The following is an 8,417-nucleotide window of genomic DNA, read 5'->3' as shown; positions in this document are numbered from 1 at the left end:
AAATGGACTATAGATCACCCTTTTGAGCTCATCATTGGTGATGCATCTTCTAGAGTTCAAACAAGAAGAGCAACTCAAGAAGAATGTCTATATAGCAGCTTCCTATCTAAGGAAGAACCAAAGAAAGTAGAAGAAGCTTTGTTAGATCCTGATTGGATTTTAGCTATGCAAAATGAGCTAAACCAATTTGAAAGGAACAAGGTATGGAAGCTGATACCCAAACCTAAAGGAAAGAATCCAATTGACACCAAGTGAGTATTCAGAAACAAGATGGATGAAAATGGCATAGTGGTCAGAAACAAAGCTAGATTGGTTGCTAAGGGCTACTGTCAACAAGAAGGAATAGATTTTGATGAAACATTTGCTCCTGTTGCAAGACTTGAAGCCATCAGAATTTTCTTAGCCTATGCAGCTCATGCCAATTTCAAGGTCTATCAAATGGATGTCAAAAGTGCCTTTCTGAATGGAGATTTGGAGGAGAAAGTCTATGTTAGTCAGCCTCTTGGTTTTGAAGATCCAAATTTTTTAGAATATGTCTACTATCTTTTGAAGGCACTTTATGGACTGAAGCAAGCACCTAGAGCCTGGTATGATACTTTATCAAAGTTTCTTTTAGAAAATCACTTCACAAGAGGTATTGTTGAAAAAACTTTATTCTTTAGAAATGTTAATGGCTCTAGTATACTTGTTCAAATCTATGTAGATGATATTATATTTGGCTCTACAGATGAAAAACTTTGCAAAAAGTTTGCCAAATTGATGCAAAGTAAGCATGAAATGAGCATGATGGGAGAACTAACTTACTTTCTTGGTTTACAAGTTAAGCAAGTTAGTGATGGAATATTCATTAGTCAAAATAAATATATTCATGATATTTTAAAGAAGTTTGATCTAATGGATTGCACATCTGCAAAAACTCTCATGACCACTGCAACTAAGCTTGAATTAAACACTACTGAAAAGTCTGTGGATATTTGAAGCTACAAGGGCATGGTTGGCTCACTTCTGTACTTAACAGCTAGTAGGCAAGATATAATATTTGCTACTTGTATATGTGCCAGATTTCAGGCTGATCCTAGAGAATCTCACTTAGTAGCTATTAAGAGAATTTTCAGATATCTCAAGGGAACACCAAAACTTGGCATTTGGTACCCTAAAGATTCTGGTTTTGATCTAACTGATTATTCAGATGCAGATTATGCAGGTTGTAAATTAGACAGAAAAAGTACAACATGAACCTGTCAATTTCTAGGGAACAAGCTTGTGTCCTGGTTCAGTAAAAAGCAAAATTCAGTTTCTACTTCTATAGCAGAAGCTGAATATATTGCTGCTGGTAGTTGCTGTGCACAGATTTTATGGATGAAAAACCAATTGTTGGACTATGGTCTACAAGTGGATAGAATTCCCATTTTCTGTGATAACACAAGTACAATTATCATCACTGAAAATCCAGTACATCATTCAAGAACAAAGCACATAAACATCAAGTACCACTTCATTAGGGAATATGTGATGATTGGTACTGTGGAACTTTATTTTATTTCAAGTGAAAAGTAGCTTGCAGATATATTTACCAAGCCACTTGATGAATCCACCTTTTCAAGGTTGGTAAGTGAGTTAGGTATGCTTAATTATTCTTGAGTTATCTCAGATATTTTTGCAAGTTATAATGCAGCCAGAAACTTAATTGATTTTTCTGTAATGGATGAAATTTTGGCTAAGTCGAAATTTACATCCCGGCGGATGTTCATTATCCATCGAGTTTGATCATCCGTCGGAATATTATTTGTTAATAAAAATCAATTACTTTTATGGATTATTTTATAACCCGACGGATAATTGATTTATCCTCATCCGTCAAATTATCTCAATCTTAGCCGTTAAAACTCTGAACATTATCCATCGGGTATACTTACATTTGTAAGTATAACACAACGGATAAGTGACAGAATTTTTATAGGTTATTTATTTTTAAACGGCTATTTTGGGCTATTTTGATTGGTTACTTTACTTCACTTTATTATTTTTAACAGTTTATTTCTAAGATAGTATAAAAGCAGAATTCATTTTTATTCTACTCTTTATCATTCTCAAATCAATTGCTCTACCTTCCTTTCTTCTCCAAAGCAAATATTCACTCTGCAAATTTCTCATTCTCTAATAATGGCACCAGTAGTCAAAATCATGTCTCAATCTGGATATATCTGTGAAAAGAACAACTTTGTAGCTCTTGTGAATAAGGAGATTCCTCAGTCTGGAGACTTTCACAAGATAATGGATTTTGTGAAGAGCTGTAAACTCAGTTATGCTATGCTGGAATCACCCACAACCCACAACTCATCTGACAAAACCATAACTTTTATACTTAAAGGTAAGCAGTTTTGCATCAATAGTGACATTGTCAAAACATGCTTTAGAATTTCAGATAACACTGCTACTATTCCACACACAGATACTGATATAGTTAACATGCTAAATTCTATGGGCTATGCACTTTCTACTTCTAAGTTAAGTGAAATTATGAGGCTAGGTCTTAGAAAAGAATGGAGCTATCTGTGTGATGTGGTAACTAAAGTATTGTCTGGTAAAATTTGCAATTTTAATTCTGTTAACATCTCCATGTTTAACATGCTTTTTATGCTAGTTACTGATAAGTACTTTAATTTCAGTGACTTGATCATGTTTGAGTTAGGTTATAAGTTAGGAGAACTTAATAAGAGAAGTAAAAGTGTCTATTATGCTAGATTCTTTATGATGCTTTCTAACCATCTTATTGAGAATATTGCTGTTGAGAACCCAACCAATAAACTGAATTGTTGGGTTCAAGAAATGAGAGTCATTGCTGATCTCAACAGGGAAAGTCACTACAAAGAGGTGCCCCTCCTTTACTATCCAATCATGGAGGGACCTCAGGTAAGTGAGGTAAGCACCACTGTCTCCACTTTTCCAACCTCACACATTTCTTTGCCTTCAAGTGTAGCTATGGAATCTATGTCAATGACCTAACAGATGCCTACCCAAGCTACCAAATCAACAATTTCAAAACCCAAAACTAAGAAAGCCCCCTCTAGTTTCTTACAAAAGAAATCAGTTGCAAAATCTACTAAACACAAAGAAGGGAGTGTGAAGGAGAGTGAGCAAGGTGAGGGACAGGGGGAAAATCAAGAAAACCCTAAGGATAAGGCTGGTGAGTTTAGTGTACGCAATCCTAGCCACACCACAGTTTCCCAACAAACTGTGGTTGTTAATAAGGATATAAGCTCAATTCTAGTTTCATCCTCCCAAAAGGATGTTACTATTGAAACAAGCTCCCAACCAGGAGCACAGACCAAAAGGGTTAGGGACACAAGTTCACCAAAGACTTATGCCAGAAAGAAAAGATCAAAAACCCTTGGGGATGCACATGGAACACACACAGTGCAAACTGGTGCTAAAGACCCAGTCACTACACCATCTCAAATTCAGATTGATGTGGCTCCAATAAATGTGGAGTCACAGCCAAAATCATTAATAATTGAAGCATCTGAAACACCAAATTCACCAACACACTCACTGGATGTTGACATGATTCATACATCACTTCTAAATTCTTCATCTTTAACTCTATTGGAGAAGCCAAAAATCCAAGCAAGTGAGCTTCATCTTTTAGATGATCTGTTGCTCACTTTCTAATTCTTTCTAAGTCTATTGAGATATCCGTGCCCAAATTTTCATCAATCTACACAGAGTCTACAATAGTCTCCACTCCAAACTCATTCATTTCTTCTATCCCGGTGGATATTATTCATCCGTCGAGTAGTGATGGTATCCTGACGGATGTGCCTAACAGCAGTCATCCGTCGGCTAGCCAAACTACTAACCCGATGGATATTCCTCATCCGTACGGGAGTCTCTGCACAACTTAAAATTCCTTTAATTTTCACAAGTGCAGATGACTTAGTAGTAGTGCAATCACTCTTAGGACTGAGGGCAGGGAGTGAACTGAGTGAGAGGCTGGGTTGCTCCCAGGCAAAAGGAGAGAAAATGAGTGAACTTATGCAATCCATTTCTTCAGGACTAGCAAAAGTGAGTGAGGGGATTCCCACCTTAGATGGTGAAGGTGAGGGTGTGAGGGTGGGAAGCCAATGAGAGCCCTTGATGCAACAAAAGAGAGATTATGAGAGAAATGCAGGTACAGGAGTGATAAGGATGGATACCATTGCTAGTGAGTCAGTAAATGTCAGTGATGTAGAAAGGAAAAGACTATTTCAGCAAGAATATCAAGTTGTCATAGATTCTATTTTCCTAGATGCTGAGACATTTACTCATCATGTTACAACTTATCAAACTCTAGCTGTACAGGGCAATGAGGAGGCTGAAAAGATGCTCAACTTAGTGCACACTACTCAATCTCTATAAAGAGCAAAGGATGCAATCACTGATATGCCTTCAACTACTGATAGTGATTTTGAACTGGCTGAAGACTCATTTGGGGATTCTGGTGGGGATGATGAGGAAGACAGCATGAGCATAGGGGGAGATGCAGATGTTCCTGCCTGGATCCTAACTAAATAATGTTCCTTACAAGTATAAATGGACTGCCATAAACTACCACAATGAAAATAAGGATTTTGTGGCTTATATCTAACAGACTGACTCTTAACTCCTGACTTTGAGGGTAAGGAGTTTATATTCTTATTCTTCCTGCAAAAAGAAGCCAGATGGTTAGAATTTGCACACTTATGACATGTCATTAAGCCTATGTTAACTTCAGTTGGCTTATCCTGTTTAGGTTTTTCAGAAGTTAATTTCTCCTTAACTTCTGATTTCTCAATATCAGACTTTGCAGTTACAAACTTAACAGGATTTACCTTTGGTTTTTGCTCAATAACTATAGGCTAAGTTTCTACAGTTCCCTTACTGTTCTTATCATCTCCATAACCTAAACCCTCTTTCCAGTTTCCACTACTAAGAATATCGTGAGTTGCTTTACCAGAGTTAGTCCAAGTCCTGATAATCTCTCTTTCCTTTTCTAACTCAGTTTTTAGAGATTCATTCATTTTTAGCACTTCATCCCTAACATAAAAGGCATCATCTCTATCTTTCTGAGTTTGATGGAACATGACTAACTCTTTTTCTAAATAATCATTCCTCTTTTTATAAGCAAGATTTTTAGAAGTTAAACTTTCATATGTTAAAGTTTGATCTTTATAACTAATGAACATGGTTTTAAGATATCTTCTCAACTCAGTAATATCATCCAGTATGAAAGGTATAAGTAGTTTGAGGTACCTTTATGTCAGCAGTATCAGAACTGCTATCAGCATTTGCCATCAAGGCATAGTTTTCCTCATCCTCAGAATCTGAAGCATCTGACCAGCTTTTCTTCTTTGTGACAAGAGCCTTGCCTTTATCACTTTTCCCTTTTCTACAATCAGGAGATATGTGGCCTTTCTCACCATAGTTGTAGCATTTAACATTTGAGTAATCTCCTCTGTCAGACTTTCCTCCTTTGCCTTCAGATTTTCTGAAACCTTTCTTATCAGAACTTGCATCTTTCCTGGAAGACTTCTTTGTTCCATCTCAAGTTCATGAGTCTTGAGCATCCCATAAATTTCATCAAAAGTTGTTTCTTCAAGATTATAGTTGTCTCTTATTATTGTTGCCTTCAAATCCCATCTTTCAGGAAGAGCTAACATGAATTTAAGATTTGAATCTTCAATATCATATTTCTTGTCCACTAGTGACAAGTCATTCAAGAGTTTGACAAATCTGTCATATAAATCAGTTAATGCCTCATCAGGTTTTGAGTCAAAGTGCTCATACTCTTGAGTGAGTATAGTCTTCCTGTTCTTCTTGATTGAATCAGTTCCCTGACACCTTGTTTCCAAAGCATCCCATATCTCTTTTGCAGTCTTGCATTGAATTACCCTGTTTGACATGACATTATCAAGGGCACTATGCAGCAAGTGTCTTACCTTCGCATCCTTTGCAATCGATGAGTTATCTTCAGCAGTGTAATCACTTTTCTCCTTTGGTACAAACTTTGTTGGCTGACTTGCAACTTCCACGGAGAGTTTAGTTGGCATATGTGGTCCTTCATTAATCCTGTCTACATATTCTGGATCTGTAGCTTCCAAGAACATAGCCATCTTCACTTTCCATATGGGATACTCAGAAGATTTCAACATGGGAACTCTTATAGTCTCATATCGACTATGGGTTATGGCTTTTGGAGGTTCTTCAGTTTTGGTGGGCTTGGTTGGAGTTTCTGTTTCAGACATGATTGTTTTTGGATCTTAAACTGTATGTGTGTAAACAGATATGCTCTGATACCACTTGTTAGGTCACACACACTGTAGAAAGGGGGTTGAATACAGTGTTTACTACAGTCAAATCGAATTAAAGAACAAAAGTAACAGGACACAGATTTAATTCAACACAATAAACTCTGTTACAATATGGAACTGTCCTCTCTCAGTGATGAACAAATTATCACGAGAGCTGCTAGGGTTACAAAGAATAATAACTTCGATTAAGATAACACATATAGTGTAAACCCTATGTCTGTGTTTATATACTACACAGTTACAAGATAAATTCTAATTGATATTGAATATAATTCTGCTTCCTAAAATATATCAATCAGATATCTTCTCTTCCAAGTATTCTATTCTTCATAGAATTCTTCTCCATGCATATTTCTTACTGTCTTAGTCTCGATCTTCTCTCCTTTCAATCAGCCGCCTGCCTTATCTGAAAGTCTCCTTAAGTCCTGATATTATCTCCTGATAAATATCTTCTGATAACTTAAGTTCTGATAACTTAAGTTCTGATATCTTAAGTTCTGTCTTCAGTATAAGTGCTGATTTTCAGTTAAGTACTGATTTGTCCTGTTAAGTAAGATCTGAAAACTAAACACAAATCATATTAGTCATGACATCACAAATATATCTAACACAAACATCCTGTATAAAGTCTCCAAAGGCAAATATGGTCCTGAAGCCTAAAAGAAACTACTCAAAGTTTTCAGAAAAAAATCCTATGGATACAGTGTTTGAGACACCCAGGCCAGATGAGAAGAAGTTGTTGGCTAGGTCAATTGCATTTCTTCAAAGATCATACTGATTCAGCACTTAAAAGAAGAATTGCCAAAATCTACAGAAATGGTAAAGAAATTTGTGTGGTGGCTAGACACCCTCTGTTTGTAGAAGCTAAGAAGGAAGAGAAGGAAAAAATCAGGCAAGAAAAGAAGCAGGTTGCCTTAAATGCTAAGAAGCTCAAACAAAAAAGGAGCAAGCTACTATCTTGGCCAAACTTCAAGCTGTGAAGACTACAACAGAGATTTCTGCACAACCATCTGTAATTGCTGAACCTCAAGATTAGAAAGTGCAAGATGCACCACAACAGATAAGAAGATTCAGATACAAGCTTCCCTCTAAAAGAAAATTGGACTTCGGTGGTGAGGAAATGGAAGATTACATTCCCAAAAAGTCTACAACTTCAACTCAGACATCAAAACCCTAAATGGTATTTGAAGAATTCAAGGTGGTGGATCCAACTAGGAATATTGAAGGTGAGCCCATAATTCCAAAGGATGAGGCAGTAGACTGGGATAGTTTGCCAATTCCTGAACTAAAATTTTCCTATCTTCAACAAGCCAAAGAAGACAAAGACTATAGCAATTAAGAAAGATTCAGATACAAGCTTCCCTCTAAAAGAAAATTGGACTTCGGTGATGAGGAAATGGAATATTACATTCCCAAAAAGTCTACAACTTCAACTCAGACATCAAAACCCTCAATGGTATTTGAAGAATTCAAGGTGGTGGATCCAACTAGGAATATTGAAGGTGAGCCCATAATTCCAAAGGATGAGCCAGTAGACTGGGATAGTTTGCCAATTCCTGAACTAAAATTTTCCTATCTTCAACAAGCCAAAGAAGACAAAGACTAGAGCAATTAAGAAAGTGACGTCTGTGACTGTTAGACCCAAGACCCTAACCAAATCTCAACCCACAGTCAACAAGGAAGATATCTTATACATTTGTGACATCAAGGAGTTCTCTGAAATAAACCTCTACTTGGAAGAATTGGAAGAAGTAAGAGGGATTGATGTTTATAGACATCTTCCTCAAAGGTTAGTGTTCAAATACAAGGGAGGGAAAGAGATCACATGGCCACTTCACAGGATTCTTCAAGAAAGCCAATCTGTACTGATAGAGGTCTATTCATCCTTCAAGAAGAACTTTGGATTCAATATGACTGCAAGAAGAATAGTTCTAAAGAAAATAGAGGAGCTAAAGAGTAATATGTTAGATATAATTGATAATGTCATTATTTGTACTATGATTATTATCGAATTTATTGATGAACCTGTATGAATTCTCGTGGATTATTCGGATGATTGCGAATTCGAGTAACAACTGATATTTCGAC

The sequence above is a fragment of the Apium graveolens genome, chromosome 10 (assembly GCF_009905375.1).
Source record: "Apium graveolens cultivar Ventura chromosome 10, ASM990537v1, whole genome shotgun sequence".
Classification (NCBI taxonomy): domain Eukaryota; kingdom Viridiplantae; phylum Streptophyta; class Magnoliopsida; order Apiales; family Apiaceae; genus Apium; species Apium graveolens.
Note: the sequence above shows the minus strand (reverse complement) of the source record.